The sequence below is a fragment of the Culex pipiens genome, chromosome 2 (assembly GCF_016801865.2).
Source record: "Culex pipiens pallens isolate TS chromosome 2, TS_CPP_V2, whole genome shotgun sequence".
NCBI lineage: Eukaryota > Metazoa > Arthropoda > Insecta > Diptera > Culicidae > Culex > Culex pipiens.
Window position 1 is genome coordinate 184,546,407 of NC_068938.1, and position 18,351 is coordinate 184,564,757.

At 35.6% G+C, this 18,351-nt stretch overlaps 1 protein-coding gene across 1 annotated transcript in view; it reads right to left on the reverse strand.

Annotated features, from left to right (window-relative positions):
• Positions 1–14,192, reverse strand: part of LOC120415429 (ral guanine nucleotide dissociation stimulator-like 1) — a 106,423-nt gene extending 92,231 nt beyond the window's left edge. Inside the window, exon 1 of the mRNA XM_039576976.2 lies at positions 13,780–14,192. The gene's annotated coding sequence lies outside the window, so the exon portion shown is untranslated. The remainder of the gene's footprint in view (positions 1–13,779) is intronic.
• Between the last annotated feature and the right edge of the window lie 4,159 nt (positions 14,193–18,351).

The window sequence follows — 18,351 nt, forward strand, 5'->3', positions numbered from 1 at the left end:
TGCACCTCTGGGCCGAGTTTCAAAATATTTGCCGGCAGAAATTTCGAATACAGTCAGTTTTAGTGCTTCGAGTAGAAATTAAGGGGAAATCACATGTAAAATGCGTATGAAAAGATCAAAGTTTCAATGTTTTAATTCCAAAACATTACTGGTCATGGTTTTAAATTGTATTAACATGTAGCAGAATGATATAAAAACGATTTACAGCACTGACTTAGCCGGATTAAGCCGAAGTTAAGTGACTTAAGTATATTATTAACAAGTTTACACCTTAATATTAAAAAAAAACTCCTACATCAAGGAATTTAAAGGATAAGGATAACTAGATAGCACAAAAATAACTTAAAATGGGGTGACTTTGAGCCAAGGGGTGACATTGTACCAAATTATACGATTTTATAATAGCCAGATAGCTTAACAACAAGCTCGATAAGCTTGAATTGCAAAGTATAATCGTTGCAAATATTGTTTTTATGTTGTCCTCTGCCATAAAAAGTTCAATAAGTACGCAACACTAAAAAAATAGATAAAGCTTTAGTTTCATAAGTCTAACCGTTTGACCCCAACAAGAGTTTTAGGACACAAGTCACATTGAAAACTTACATCGGCTGTACATACTTGTACTTGACTATACCGGGTTCGGTGGTAGAGTGTTAAACGTGGTTGCCTCTCACCCCAGTTTGGCTGGTAATGTTGTAGAGCGAACAATTTGATTTGATTTGATATTTAACTGTACTATTTTCATGTTTTCATAAGATATGCCAAGCTTGTTAAAAGATTGATTGTGTTTTCACATTGGGCAGAAGTAGGATTTGTTTTGATGAATACATTATTAGTTAACGTTCTTGATGATCAATAATATGTTTTATTGAATCCTAACTATGAGTGTATCAACATTATTTTATCCAATTACGAAAAGTTATTTTATTTTATTTATTTTTTATTTTATGACGATAACTGCAATGTTGAAAAATAATTGGTTGGTTTGAAATATTAATCCTGTGGGAAGTTGTGCCATTCAACTTTTGCTAAGAGCTAAATGATAGCTGGAGTTGTCTCCGGATTTCATTCGTAAGTTTGAAATTTGTAAACGATTTAAAACAAAAAAGAACAAGTTTATTCTAATTGCTATGTCACAAGCTTGCCACGTCAAAAAATTTGTTTCCCTAATATTTTGATTGTTTTATTTGATTTCAGAAGAAATTGATTCAGAACTGAAAAATGTGAGCATAATTTTCAAATTTGGAGGATTCCAGGAGATTTTAAATTTATTTTAATTAATTAAATTTTAAATCAACAGGCTTTATTCAAACAGAATAAGCAGATTTGCGTAGCAATATCATCAAATTGCTTTGTGGGAACATAAATAGACCAAATTAATCCGTCTACAAATAAATAAATTAACATAAAATTCAAGCTTATCAAAGCAATCTTAATGCATTTATTGGTACAATGTCACCCCTTGGCTCAAAGTCACCCCATTTTAAGTTATTTTTGTGCTATCTAGTTATCCTTATCCTTTAAATTCCTTGATGTAGGAGTTTTTTTTAATATTAAGGTGTAAACTTGTAAATAATATACTTAAGTCACTTAACTTCGGCTTAATCCGGCTAAGTCAGTGCTGTAAATCGTTTTTATATCATTCTGCTACATGTTAATACAATTTAAAACCATGACCAGTAATGTTTTGGAATTAAAACATTGAAACTTTGATCTTTTCATACGCATTTTACATGTGATTTCCCCTTAATTTCTACTCGAAGCACTAAAACTGACCGTATTCGAAATTTCTGCCGGCAAATATTTTGAAACTCGGCCCAGAGGTGCAGAATGGTCCCAGGAACCATGTCCAATCATTGGTTTGGGTGGAAATTTTTTATTTATAATAACGGTCTGTGGGGGACCCGTGCCGTATCCATACCTACAACTTTGCCGAAGACACCAAATCGATCAAAAAATTCCTTCAAAAGATACAGATTTTTGAATTTTCATACATCATTTTTGTATGGACAGCTGCCGAATTTGTATGGAAAATTATATGGACAAACTAATGATGCAAAATGGCTTCTTTGGGCATACCGAAGGCACCAAAAAAGTTTCAGCCGGATTAAAAAATACAAAAATTAAAATTGAAGAAAAAAGACCGATTTCGTAGAGAATTGCTCAGCTTGATTTTACTTACTTCAATTTCTGTAGGGTAAGTAATTCGAATTGAAGAAATTCGAAAGTTGTAAAAAAAAGCAAAAATCCACTTTTGGTTTTTTACTCCAAGTTTGAAAATGCTTTGCTAGATTTTTTAAATTTAAAGGAGTTATACCTTCCTATTATCTGAAGCTTGGTGTATCACCATAATTGTTCCATTAATATTTATTATTTTCAGTTTTATGAGTTACTTCTCTAAACACTCCCAAATTTCCATGAAACAAGCATCAAACGCTACAAAGCCCCATTTTTTCACGCGCGAACCCAATTCTCAACCGGCAAGTTCTCCATTATCTTTCCACCTTTTGCTGCAACAATCACGACGGCTCCGATCGAAACCAGAATCGCGATGCTTCATTTTTTTGCTGCCTTCCTAATTTTGGGGGCGCTCGTTTCTCACTTCTCACACCAGGCCAGCCAGCTGCTGTGGGCTTCTTGCCTCTGTTGTTCGCCTATCTCCCTGACCGCAAAACTGTTCAACATCCCCCCATAATGGTGCAATTTTGTTTTCAATGCAAATAAGAGCAATTCACGTTGATGAGTTTCCACGTTCAAAAAAAGAAGAAGAAAAAAAGCTCACGAAGAAGAATCGCTCTCATCGCCACACCGCGAGATGAGTAGCTCGCCCAAGAGAGGTCAAACGAACTGGGGCTTCTCACTGTACTGCTCGGAGGGAAGACCTTCCGCTCCTAACGATGCTGTGGCTGATTTTGCGCAAAGTAGTAATTATTTCGAGCAGTCTTCCCCGGCCAATCACGGAGGGGTGTGTGCTTTCAACGCTTTTTCGTGTTGCACTCACGGGGTTGAACTTGCAAGCTGCTTTGGCTGGAATGATGGATTATCTATCTTTGCAATAATTTCTTTTGGGATTATTAAAAACTAATAACCCTTAAAGCATGTTTTTGAACAAATAAGAACGTTTATAACCCTTTGAAATAAAAAAAAACAAGGGTTCGTATGGACACATACTAAATTATATAAAATATGTTTTCAGGGCATCAAAACATACATTGAGCAACTATGTACAAAATCAGCCGATTTCGACCATTTTTATTTTTTGTTTTTTTTTTATTATTTGGCTCAAACTTTGTGGGGGCCTTCCTTCTGACCAAATAAGCTATTTCGTGTCATTGGTTCACCCATACCAGTCTCCATACAATTTTGGCTGCTGTCCATACAAAAATGATACGTAAATATTCAAACAGCTGTAACTTTTGAGTAAATTTTCTAATCAAGGGTGTCTTCGGCAAAGTTGTAGGTATTGAGAAAAAAATAGGCACACGGAAAAAATTGAAGATTTTTTAATTAACTTTTTCTTTTCACAAAAACTAAATTTCCCAAAATACATATTTTTGGATTTTCGAGATTTTTTGATATGTTTTAGGGGACAAAAACCCGCAACTTTTGAGTCATAGAGAGACATGGTCAAAAAATCTGCCGCCGAGTTATAAATTTTGAAAAAATAGTGATTTTTGGAAAAAATCTAAATTCAATGCAAAAACAAATTTGACGTTTTTTATGTAAAATTGAATTTCGAATCGTAAAGTACTTAACAGATTTTATATTAGGGGCTCTGTCTTCAAGATATAGCCACCGAAAGTTTAATTTTAGGGAAATATTTTAAGTTTTTCGATTTTTAAAAATAGTGACCATGTGTGATCATTTCTAAAAATATATTTTTTGAAAAGTTCAGAAAATTAGGGGTGAACCAATGACATTGCCGGGACCGTGGTGTAGGGGTAAGCGTGATTGCCTCTCACCCAGTCGACCTGGGTTCGAACCTAGACGGTCCCGGTGGCATTTTTCGAGACGAGATTTGTCTGATCACGCCTTCCGTCGGACGGGGAAGTAAATGTTGGCCCCGGTCTAACCTAGAGGTTAGGTCGTTAGCTCAGTCCAGGTGTAGGAGTCGTCTCCCTGGGTCCTGTCTCGGTGGTGTCGCTGGTAGGCAGTTGGACTAACAATCCAAAGGTCGTCAGTTCGAATCCCGGGGTGGATGGCAGCATAGGAGTAAAAAGAGGTTTGCAATTGCCTCAGAAATCAAGCCTTCGGACACCTAGTTTTGAGTAGGAATCTCGCAATCGAGAACGCCAAGGCAATGCTGTAGAGCGAATAATTTGATTTTTTTTCAATGACATGAAAAAGCTTATTTGGTCATAAGGAAGGCCCCCACAAAGTTTGAGCCAAATAAAAAAATACAAATAAAATCCATTTCCGGTTTTGGTAGAGCATTGATCCATTTTCAACAATAAAATAAATTTGATAACATTTTGGTTGAATCTTTGCCGAGATATACCTATTTGAAGTTATCGAAAAACAAGTGCAACGATATCTCCTCAATGCACAGTGGTCCAGATCGCAAAATTGTGTGAAAAATTGATTTTCTGAAAAATGGTGAAGTTGTGATATGGTTGGGCGTTTTAGCAGATTGCATTTCTGTGAATACAAAGAGACGGGTTGCTATATTTTGGATTGTTATATTTGGTCAGATTTTGGTTTAGATTGATACTTCAATTATAAGGGCAAATTCATATTCAGCGGGTTGAATCTCATGGAAAAACATATAGTTGAACAGTTTATGAATTTCGTTAGTGTGGTTCCATACACCTTTCCCTTAAAAATTAGACATTTTCAAATGAAAATATCTCGAGTTTAAAGAAAAACACCCCTGAGATTATATTAGCGTTTGTAGATCTCCCCTTTCGAATGCAACCTAGCGCTTCAAATTTGCAGTAAGGTGGCCCCCCTTAAGTCCAAATTAAATTGCACCAAACATCACTTAACCCTGACGTTGACTAAACGTTCAAAAAACTGATTTTTGAAGGTTTGCTCAGATGTTTTCTCTAAATTTGGTCGTAGATTGCGGGATAAAATTTTAATTTCTTCGACAAAGTTGCTTGGATTGGCAAGCTCAACAACTTTCTAGAAGGGAAAAAAATCCAAAAAATATTCCTGAAAACTCAGATTCGTGAACCACCCAAATTTTTATCTAAACTTGCCCATTCGGATTTGCAACAACTCTTCTGAAGACACCAAGTTCCAAAACTTCACAATTTTTCTGAAATTCCATTTATCACTTAATTTTGTGATCTGGACCACTATGCAAACTGGTCTTGTGTGCATAATGAGGCTGAATTTCAAAAATAGTTTATTTTGAAAAAAAAGATAGATATATTTTTTTATTTTTCATATAAACAAATCGTCAATTAGGCCGTTGCAAATATTCTCCAAAGCCTCTGAACAAAGTCTAAGGGGGCCAAATTGAAATTACTTGCCATGGTTTCATCACTTTAATAAAAAAAAAAGTGTTGTAAAAAGCTTTGTACATCAGTTTTGATTTACAATCATTAGATTTAAAAAAATTAAAGATCGGAGGAAAAAAATTGCGATTTTATGAGGTGCATTGAAAAATCACAAAACTTTAAATTATTTACGCACAAAAAACACGATGTTTCGAGTAAAACTCCCATAAAGTTTAACAGTTAGTTTTCCGCATGGCAAAATTTCAAGCTTGAATTGTGTTTTAATCATGAAATATCTTCATGAAATTTTCGGGAGTGATTGGAAATCGTTTTTTTTTAGTGGAAATTATGAATTTCCTATAACTTTATATTTTGAGATTTTTTACATGTATGCAACCCCTTAAGTCAATATTTATTCATTTAAAATTCAAATTGAAAGCGGTTCAGAAGAAGAATGTTTTATACAATCAATTGTACGTAATATTTGTTTTAAAAAATGAACAGTAAGCCCTACTTGTAGAATTAAATCTTCATTTTTGAAAAAAAAAGCCGGTAATGTTTCTTAACAGAAATCATAAATTTCCTGACATGGAAGTTTTGTAAAGCTATAATATATCAAAATTTAGAGATTGACGATAGTTAAAAACACTTACATAAGCATAAAGGGTTGCATATAAAGCACAAAAACACACAAAATTTTTGGTTTTTTTTAAGATGAAATAAACTTCACGATAAAATTTCAATCATTTTCACTCCCTAAAATGAGCAATTCCAGTCCAAAACAGGATTTTTTCAAGTAATTTTTTACTCATTCCTCTCCAATTTCAGTCAAATTTTATAGACATGACATGTGTGTATATGGAGCCAGCTGCAGCCGAGAGAGACTTTAAAAAAACTAACTTAATCCACCTATGTGGTTGATGCCTTCCTCACTTATTACCAACAATGGCTGATATGATGGAATTGTACAAAAATTTCATCTATTTTTAAGATCCGGAATAGAAAAGTACATAAATATCACTTAAGTGCCCATATCTCGAGACAGGGTTGCCAGATCTTTAATGTTTTAGACTCGTTGGAAGGATCTTTTGATAACCCAACCAACGATGGGTTGGATGGTGGATCCGGACATAGTTTACATACATTTAAATGTGATCCGGCATCCAAAAAGTACATAAATATCACTTAAGTGGGTATATCTCGAGACAGGGTTGCCAGATCTTCAATGTTTTGGACTCGTTGGAAAGGTCTTTTGATAACCTAACCAACGATGGGTTGGATGGTGGATCCGGACATAGTTTACATACATTTAAGTGAGATCCGGCTTCCAAAAAGTACATCAATATCACTTAAGTGGGCATATCTCGAGACAGGGTTGCCAGATCTTCAATGTTTTAGGCTCGTTGGAAAGATCTTTTGATAACCTAACCAACGATGGGTTGGATGGTGGATCCGGACATAGTTTATATACATTTAAATGAGATCCGGCTTCAACAAAGTATATAAATATCACTTAAGCGGCCATATCTCGAGACAGGGTTGCCAGATCTTCAATGTTTTGGACTCGTTGGAAAGGTCTTTTGATAACCTAACCAACGATGGGTCGGAAGATGGACCCGGGCATAGTTTACATACAGTTAAGTGAGATCCAAATATATGTGTAAACACATTTTTATACATAACTTTTGAACTACTTATCGAAACTTCAATCTGTATAAAACTCGATCTATGGGACCCAAAACCAAGTCGAATGCAACAGGTTCGGGTCAAATCGGTTCAGCCAGTGCCGAGAAACATGAGCTAGTTTGTTGGTCATATACATACATACACACACACATACACACACACATACACACACACATACACACACATACACACACATATACACACACACATACACACAGACATTTGTTCAGTTTTCGATTCTGAGTCGATATGTATACATGAATGTGGGTCTACGACGTTTTTATACGAAGTTCATTTTTAGAGCAGGATTATAGCCTTACCTCAGTGAGGAAGGCAAAACAATTTTAATAAATTATTTTTTTGTATTTTTCCAGGAGATACATACCATCCAGCATATTTCGTGAGGCTTTTTGCAACACCTTAAAATGTCTTCAAAAAAATTTTGAACGAAGCAAAATCGTTGCATTACCTTTATATTCGACTTTTTAAAAATCAAAATAATCTCATGAAAGTGGCGTGTTATTTTTTTCAGTGTATTTTTTTTTTCAGAACGTCCGTCATTTCCTACAAGTTTGTCTTTGACCACTTTCTGATACGATGCAACGGCTTCGAGTTACAGTAATATTAAAATTACGAAATACAAAACACTATTTTAAAAACATACACCCTTCCTAAGGGCCCTTCTCGAGCGCAACTGTCTTCATATACACAAAAATAGCTTATTTAGGATCACATGTCTAACGTCATGATTCGAATTCCTGGACGCTTCGAAACCCGGACACCTCGTCTTGTTTTATCAATTATTTGTATGTAATATTTGATGAATTCTAACATAAACTTTCATTTCAAACAAGGGTCCTGATTTTCGGCTCAATGAATAGAAACCACTCACTCATCGCCTATCCATTCGTCACCTATTCCAACCCGCTAGCATTCATAAGCGAATGAGTCTCGCATCCATCCAGCGAGTGGCCCGAACTGTTCACTCAGCGAACAAATACATCGTGAAAATATTTGCCTACTCCGCCGCTCGACGACACTCACACACTAACATACTAAGCGAAGAGCCACTCTCACAAAATGCCAGCGCGGCAGTCTTTTTGTCTTCACGCCCTCAGTTTGCCATCAATTTGATTTTTTCTTTGTGGAAGTTTCTTTGTATGGTGAAATCAAAATAAATGCACAATTTAATTGATAACATTGATTTTAGGCAACCCGAATCAATGAGTATAACGCAGCGCATCAGAGAAAAAATGTGTTCAGTTCAGAGTGATCGGCGACGTTCGGCCTGCCTGAGCCGTTCGGAGACTGAGCCGATCAGAGAGAGAAGGAGAGTTGAAAAGAGAGTGTTCGGGAGCGAATGGATTGAATGTGACAAACGGTAGGAATTCATCAGGGCAGTATCGCGTCGCCTGCTATTTGCGCTCGCAAATGGAGTGATTGATTTTGAGCAATCAGTACCCTTGATTTCAAATTTGTTTGGTCGCTGTTAAGTAAATAAAATAAAATGAAGTTTACCAAAAATAGTGAAACATTTCACTGAAATATTTCATATGCTTCTGAAACACCGGCAAGGCAAAGCAGAAAATTTCGGTTCTAATTTCAATAAATTCTAGCAAAATTGTATACAAAATATGGATTGTTTTGATGTTAACAACTTATTTGAGACCTCAAGAATGCCATTCACAAAAATTTCAGTCCAAATTTGTGCGATTTATGAGAAAAAACGAGTGTCCGTAATTCGAAGTAAAAGAGTTCAAATTTCGAATGTGCTGTTATCAGTGTCCGGGATTCCAAGCACAATAAGTCGTTTTAATTTTAAAATTCTGATGAATAATGGTTAAAAAAAGACATATTTTGCATGCATTCTCTTAAAACCGACTGTTTATACAATATCCTGATGATATTTATACCTTTCCAACTTATTACATGATTTTTTGCCAGCTAAAACAAAAGTGATATGCTACTTAGTGTCCGGATTTCGATTCATGTCGTTACAAAGTTCGATTGAATTCGGATCCAAAACAATATTTTTCAACAATATAATTTGAAAAATATAAAATCTCAACCTTTTCATCCCAAAGATGCTTGCATTCCTCGCCGAATATTTTGCAACACCCTCAGTCTCAGCTCACTTCCAAACCGATCGCTTAAAATTCCTCAACGAGACCTAACCACCAAATTGAACCCATCTTTTTTATGTAATCGCCTGATCACGTCTAGAAGCAGAAGACACCCCCCTCTGGTTGGGAAGGTCTTTAGGGGGGATGGTTTCAATTCAAGAAAATGGTTATTTTGTTTGTTTTCTGCCGTTGCCAGTTCTGTTGCATCATTTTGGTGGTGGCAGCAAAAGGGCTTGACACGGATTTTTTCGTTGGTCGAGCCTTAAGTGGCATGCCGTGAAATGAGTCGTCGTTTGCGGGGGGAGTTCTCTGCTGGTTGTTAATCGGTGTCGGTATTTAATTGTTGTTTCAGCTACATCGTCGCAGCACTTTGGAGATTGTTTCTTTATGTTCGCCGTCGGCGTCGTTTAGTAGTTTAGACTAACGAAATAGCGAGGACATTAACTGAAAAGTGTGGCTCTTTGCACAAAATAGCTGGGAAATTACAGAGAGTCACAATTGATGTTTTGTCACGCATACCGGAGAGGTTAGATTGCTTGTTTTATGAACTACATTAATCAAATTTGATGAAATAGCAGTGACAAAATCCAACTCAATCTTAGAAGTTTCTAGATGCTCACAGAAAGAAAACACCTAAAACACATGGAATTTGTTCCATTTTAGCGAGCACCAAATTCCAAAATTCACCACGAAAAGTGGAACAAGTGCATATTATGATGCTTCCTCGAAAAAAAAGAGATGAAAAGGCACCTGTTGAATCAAAATAAACATAACTGTTTTCCTACATACACACAAACACGATTTCATCTTCACCACACGCGTGAGTTCACAAGAAAGGAGGAGACTTTGGGCCGTTTAGCGCAATTTCCACCGAAAGCAGAAGCAGCGGCAAATTACAGATTATGAAACCGACAAATCTGCCAAAATTAGCCACGCACCGAAATCAAGAGAGAAAAATCCGACAAACTGACTGACTGACAGACAAACGAACGGATATCTGCCATGGATGATACCGTTGGCCAAATGTTCGCTGATAGAGCAGTTTTTAGTTTAAAAATATTTTATTTTTTGTTTTGGAGCGGCCGTGGCTGACTGGTTACGGTGTTCGCTTTGTAAGCGAATGGTTCTGGGTTCGATTCCCATCTGCTCCCAACGAGAAAGATAAGAATACATAAATTTGAAATGATGAATATGAACGAAAAATCAAAGTAACTCGAGGCGGGGTTCGATCCTCCGTCCTTTGGATTGGTAAGCAAAAATGCTAACCACTAGGCCATGACGACTTGGTAAGAGTTAAATGGAATTAGGAATACTGTAACAGAGAGCGAGTTGTGGCGCTATAACCACGGCAAATAGTGTCCAGGGCATTCGTGGAAATACAATGTCCCATCCCAGAGGGTCCCGGAGTACCAAACCTTCTTAGCATGGTGCTCCCAACGAATACAACCAAAATCTCGGAGCGTATGGTGGTGTGTCCCCACGCTTCTTCCTCCCCTGTCGATTCAGAATTGTGTTGTTGTTCGAACACTCAGTGCTCAAACTCAACCCAATTACGAGTCATCTCTGCGATACGGCTTTACGCAGTAGGCCTGGCCGCTTTAACGCTTGTGATGTTTCACTGCATTCTAATGCAATGGCGCACTACAAATGTTAATAAATGACAAGAAGAGTGCTAGGCGTCATCTAACCTAAGGCACTCTCCAGGATCCCTTCGAAAGATTGGCTGCGCTAGGGTCTGATTAGATTAGATTAGATTATAAAAATATTTTATTTTTTGTTTTGATTTTGGATATTTGGTGGATATTTGTAAAACGTAAAAAAAATGAACAGAACTTATTCAACTGCATTTTGTCGCAAAAAAGCTCCTTTTCAAAAAACCAATTGAAGAAACTTTTTTGGGACTTTCCAAGATTACTGAAATTTGTTGCGACAACTGTTGCCAAAATTTAATCAAATCTGTTTAAGCTTTACCTGGTTGTTTTTTTTTTCTATTTTTGACAAAAAATGTGACTCATCAACAATCATATTAATATCTTTAAAAATCTTGTTCCGAAAAATATACTAAAGGATTTATTAGACTTTGACAAACAAACAAAACATACTAGAAACGAACTAGAAAAGACACAAACCAAAAACGCTTCGCAACCCAAACAAAAGTTTGTTAGCCCATTACACAACGGTAAACCAATTTAGCAAACTTTTTAGGGAAAAGTTTGGGCAAATTTACATGCAGAATATTTTGATAATCATGTTTAATTATTTATAGCAAAAGTTATTATTTAACATATTACGGAATTATTACTTCTTTCTCAAAAAAATGAGTGTTTATTTAATATTTTTAAGAAAACATAACCGCTCTAAAACATTTCCTGAACAATTAAAATATTTTATAGAAACGCAACTGAAAATTTCCTGTTTAAAAGTTTGGACAAACAGATTGTGTGCTCGCAAACTTGTTTGCCAAACTCGCAAACTGTTTCTCAACAAACTGTCCCAAAAATAACATGGCGGACAAGGCAAACTGTCAAACGCCAAAAAGGTGCGTGTCTTGTCGGCCTCCTTAAAACTGCTTGAAGCTACCAAACTGAATTGAATTCCAATGGTCTAAATTCACTTGTCTTTAATTTTCATTATTTTTTAATCTATTTTTCCTGTAAAGGGGTTACAAACATGAAGAAAATCAAAAAAATAATATATCAGAAAATTTAGTAAATTTACATAAAAGATGATTTTCAATCAATCCTGAAAGTTTCATGAAGATATTTCATGACTAAACTGAGTAAGGGTCGATTTACGCTCAAAATTTTGCCATGCACAAAGCGAACTGTCAAACTTTGTGAGCGTTTTTCTCTGAACACCGAGTTGACTTACGGATGCCTCGATATCTCGAGATGGGATGGACCAAATTGGCTGAAATGTTAGGCGAAGACTTGCAAGACATATTCCGTGTGCATGACGAAGTCCGAAATTTTGCATTATAAAACAATACAAAAATCAAAAACTGGCGATTTTTCATATGGAAAACATAAAAGTATTTTTATCTTTTTTTTTTTCAAATAAGCTTTTTGAAAATCGGACTTCGTCATGCACACAAGACCGATTTAACGAGGCTTCATCAAAATTTTGAGCCGATTTGGTCAAAGCAGTGCGGAGATATTTTTGTTAATGCCCTGAAAACAGATTTAAAAAAGTATAAGTGTGTCCACAAAAAAACCTGTGACATTTTTGTCGATTAACTTGTATGTAACTCCTTAATGATAATTGAATTAGAACTCCAATCTACATAAAACAATTAGAAATGCATTTTCAAGCGTTTATGAACATGTTAAACATGTTAGAGCTCGTTTAAAAATACAGTCCAGACTCGATTATCCGGAGGCCTTGTAAAAATTTCACATCGGATAATCGAATCACGGATTTTTTTTTTGTCTTATTTTTGATTTTTGAGCTTTAGTATGACCCCTAAACTACTCTAAAGGGATTTAGAATTTTTAAATCCAAGATGGCGGCCAAAAAAGTTGTGATAAAAATTTGAAGAAACGATTTTTTTTATTGTTATGGCCAATCAACTATTCAAGTTTGCCTAAAATGGGGTCGCAGAACTCAAATTTGCTGTTAAAAGCAAGGAAGATTTTTTTTGCGAGAGAAAATGTCGTTGATACTCAACTGCTCATTACAATTTTGAAACTGTTGGAGACTTTGGTTGAAGTCGGGGGGCATAACTTTAAAAAATATTTGCAACGGCCTTACAATATCTTCTTGGAATATTACGTTTTTTATGACTTTTTTGCAAAGAGATAAATTCACGTTTTTCATGATTTCGGAATGAAAAGTTTTTCATGTTTTCAAATATGGATAGAAATTAATATTAATAATTTTGACAATAAGTGCAAAACATCAACAATCATCAAATTTAAAAATTTACCCAAAAAAGATTTAAAACATTGATATTTGATTGTACTGAACTACAAAAATTAACGAATCTGGGCTACCCAAAAATACTTGCAGTTTGAATATTAACAAACATATTTAGGAAAGCCCAATAGTTTTTTTCCCAAGTTTGTGGGGAGAAATTGAGTGAATTTAGTTTTTGGAAGAAATTTTAATTTCAATACTAGAAAAACAAATCGAGAAAATTACAAGAATAAAAACATATTTTAATAAATAAAAAATAAAATAGTAGTTTAAGTAACAAATTGAAACAATGTTTTTTTGACTGTTTTTTCGTACCTTATCTGAAGTGATGTCTTAAGGTTCCATTATGATGAGGAAGGAAAAGTAAAAAAATGCTGAAAATTTGCCATTTTCAACACTTTTTTGTGACAAACAGTTTATGCAAAAGAATCACTAGATATATATTGCAACTTCTTCTTCTCCTATGATTTTGCTTCAAATGAGAAATTGCATTGCATTGCAATTCCACGGTGAAAACTTTACATAACCCCTTAAACGGCATTCCCCGCACGAGCCAAACCCAACCATCCAATCATATTGCACTTTTCCTTCCCAAATTTGGCCCCACTTACCCGCGTCACAGCCTACTTTGCGCCGATTAAGGTGCATCCGCGTGTCAAATTGCGCGTGCCAAATTGTTGCTGCTGCTGCTGGCAGGCAAAATCCGCATACGAGTATTGTATGTTTTGTATGCATGCACAGCAGGGAGAGGGGGCTTCTCGCATTCCGTCCGTCGAAATCTTTTGTGTTTTTATTCGACCGCTGCCGCTGGCCACCACAACACGCACACAATCACAGCAGCAAAGTCAAACCCAAGTCGCACCGCAGAGGGCAAACACACAGAGCAACTTTCATTTTGACATTTCCTTGCGCGAATGTCGCAACAACAATCGCCGCAGTCGGGCCGAAAATTTGCTACGCGAATACACAATACACCCACCCACAAACGACGTTGGGTTGGAATTTTTAATATTTATTTATTTTTTTACAATACGCGATCGACTACCAAGTGGACGAAAAATTTCATAATTTTTATCGAACACCAACACTGACTGCACTGTGGACTTTTCATGCGTGAAAGGGAAATAAGTTTTAAGCCAAGGTTCGCCACGATTGGCTGCGCGGCTGGAACTCGGAGGCTTCGGCGCAAAAAAAAAACTTTGGCCACAACCGCGCAAAACCATTCACGAATCACGGCAAAAATATCAATCCATCGAACAAAAATAATAATAATGAACTCCGCAAAGAGGTTCAGAGCTTAGCACACACTTCCACAGGCGCGCGCGCGATTGGTCAATCTTAAGCTACCAATACTAACAAACACACTAAGCATGTAACACAACACACAAGAGAACGGGTTAATCCATTCTAATTTCCGATCGAGCCGATCCCGAAAACACGATCACAAGACATTTCGAGTTTTGAACCCAGCATCACATGCGCACGCTCCGGCGCCTTTGCTCACAGTGCCAAAACCCGTCGTCAGTCAAAACTTCGTTGCGTGCGCCAATCACTTGCTCTTTCGTGGCTTTTGTATGGTTTGTTTTGACGTTTCCGCGAACGTCACACGCCCCTCTGCGCCCTCTTTTACAGGGTTTCTCTCATGAAGATAAAAAAAAATAATAAAAACACAGTCACGACACTTTCGATTTTTTGTTTTATTTTTTTTTTCTGTATTCCCATGCACTCATACAGCCGCGCAGCTTCCCCGCACACGCACACTCACAGTCCCAGTGCTGGAATATTGATGAGATGAAGTGAAATTTATTGCTTCCTCGAACGCGATTGCAACACCCAAATTGATTAATGCGATGATTTTATCATTTTTGCTCAAATCCCGAACGCTAGGCGACAGTGATTCGGCAAATAAAGTGATAAATTTTCCTCACTTGAAAATCAATTTTCACAAATTGCTCAAACGAGCAAAAAAAATCAATGGGCGATGAACGAACCGAACGCGAGCGAACCTCAGGTGAGACTGAGGTGTGTTGTGGTGCTGAACTGTTCATCAGAGCAGAGTAGAAGGGAGAGCAAAATGATCATTCGGCATAATGATGAGCGGACAGGTAGGTTTCATGCATACAAGTGCGCAAGTGAGCATGTGGTTGTGAAAAGTGCATGGGGCTGATCAATGAGCCTAAAAGTATGTAAATTGTTGGAAAATTTCACTAAAATTTATATTTTCGGTAAGAATTCTTATGAGAAACTATACAGCATCAATCAAAAAATTTCTACACATCAAAACAAATAAATAATATTATACTTTCTACATAAGATAAGACCCACACATTAAAAAACTGAAGCAAATGAAGAGGAATCTATTTGATTAAATTTAATTTACTCATAATCGGTTTAATTTTTTAAAAATGGAACAGGTGAACATAAAAATACTGATAAAAATAATACTTGATAATTTAAAAACTCCAATTAAACAAAATAATAGAAAATATACATAAGAAAAACAACTTGATTGAAAATTGCAGGATAAATACGACGAGTGCTGAAAAAATCTAGTTTTGCAACAAGTTGCTTACAACATTTTTGCAATCCCGAAAAAGCTTTTTGAATAAAATTTTATACCAAACATCCATGTGTTTTGTAAACTCACCATTCAAATAAAAAAATGAAAATGCTACTTTTCGAAACTAGTGCTGAAAAGCTCAATCTTTCAGCACCAATTTCAGTGCTGAAAAGTTCAACTTTTCAGCACTGGTATTAAAAATTATTAATTTTCAATTTTGTTATTTTTGGTTGAGAAAAGTAGGCCGTTTCATTTTTGCAGTTCCGTCGTAAAATCCTTACTTTTCCTGTCATTCTCGAACGACGAAACAGCCTACTTTTCTCTACCAAAAATAACAGAATCGCATAGTAACTCTTTTCAAAATAAATGCTGAAAAGTTCTACTTTTCAGCACTGAAATGGATGCTGAAAAAATGGGCTTTTCAGCACTTGTTTGAACAAAAAATTCAACATTTTGTTTTATTTAAACGATGTATTGACTAAATACATGGACATTTGACGTACAATTATGTTTAAAGGGTGTTAATCGGAATTGCAAAAAATGTTGTAATCGGTGAACCTCGTTGGATAAATGTACGACTCGTGCTGAAAAAATCCTCTTTTTGCAACTTGTTGCATAAACGCCAAATGACGACATTTCATCACCAAAAATAACAGTTCTGAAAAGTTCAACTTATCAGCACTTGTACTGAAGGGTAGTACTTAAAATTTTGTGCTCATTTTAATTAGAATGATTAAGAAATTTTAGAGTTAAGCCTTAAATTTGAAAATTTTCCTTAAAAGTGTATTTTGCACATCAAAAACAAAATTATTCATTTAAAGAAATGTTTATATCGTAATATGACTTTGTTAAACAAAAGTAAGTCATGTTTTTTTAGTGATTGTACCGCTCTTTTGAAATTGTTGTAAACTAAATTAAACAAACCATTTTGAATCAAATTGGTCATATTTTAGACTTTGTAAAAAAAAATAATTAATAAATTATTTGAAATAATTTATTGCGGAATTTTCATATATTTGCAAACAAATAAATGTAATTATGTCTCATGTGTATTCGAAGCAGTGATAAAATTTTACCATCGTTCGTTTGCTCTTTTTAGTGAACCGGCTCGCTTTTCTTTTGCCCACTTCTATTATGGAAGGATTTCTCTATAATGTTTTTATACAGGGAAAATGACCCTTATGACCATACGAAATTTAAAGGCTAGTTTTGAAAATTTTGATTTTTGGGTCATAAATGACCCATCAGGCCTGAAAGGGTTAAGAGGCAGTATTTGTAGATTCTGCTCGGTTTGTTCTAGAGGTCGTATAGAGGTGCTCCGATTTGGATGAAACTTTCAGGGTTTGTTTGCCTATACATGAGATGAACTCATGTCAAATATGAGCCCTCTACGACAAAGGGAAGTGGGGTAAAACGGGCATTGAAGTTTGAGGCCCAAAAACATGAAAAATAATAAATATGCTCGCATTTCCGTAAAACTTCATCAATTTCAACTCTCTTAGATGCATTCGAATGGTCTTTTGAAGCCCTTCAAAATGTGCTATAGACACCCAGGATTGGTTTGACTTTTTCTCATAGCTTTTGCAAATTACTGTTAAAAATGGATTATTTTAAAACCTTAATATCTTTTTCCAACAGCCTCCAACACCCATACTCCCACAGGTCAAAAGTTAGGGAATTTCATGGGCTATAAGCCTACGGTAATAACTTTTTGGCCAATCGCAGTTTTTCTCATAGTTTTACGATTTTTCTATAACAAACATTTTACAACGTTGGTTTTTGCCCTGTAGGCCTCCATAGCGGCACTTTTTGGTCTCAATTTTGACATATTCGGAATCCTCAGGAAATTTTACATAAGATTGAGATGTTGGAGTTATGAATTTGATAAAGAAAATAATGAAATAAAACATTTATGAAAAAAAGGCTGATTTATCATACCCTGTGTTCAATACGTCAAATGCTGTATCAAGTAGGCGAATACCTGTTTTACCCCTAATCCAACAAATTGTTAAAAAATATTTTAATTCATTCTAAATAGCATTTTTTTCAATCAAATTCAAAATTCCAACACCTCAATCTAATGTAAAATTTTCTGAGGATTCCGAATATGTCAAAATTGAGACCAAAAAGTGCCGCTATGGAGGCCAAAACAGGGCAAAAACTAACGTTGTAAAATGTTTGTTATAGAAAAATCGTAAAACTATGAGAAAAACTGCAATTGGCCAAAAAGTTATGACCGTAGGCTTATAGTCCATGAAATTCCCTAACTTTTGACCTATGGGAGTATGGGTGTTGGAGGCTGTTGGAAAAAGATATTAAGGTTTTAAAATAATCCATTTTTAACAGTAATTTGCAAAAGCTATGAGAAAAAGTCAAACCAATCCTGGATGTCTATAGCACATTTTGAAGGGCTTCAAAAGACCATTCGAATGCATCTAAGAGAGTTGGAATTGATGAAGTTTTACGGAAATGCGAGCAATTTTAAGATTTTTCATGTTTTTTGGACCTCAAACTTCAATGCCCGTTTTACCCCACTTCCCTTTGTCGTAGAGGGCTCATATTTGGCATGAGTTCATCTCATGTATAGACAAACAAACCCTGAAAGTTTCATCCAAATTGGAGC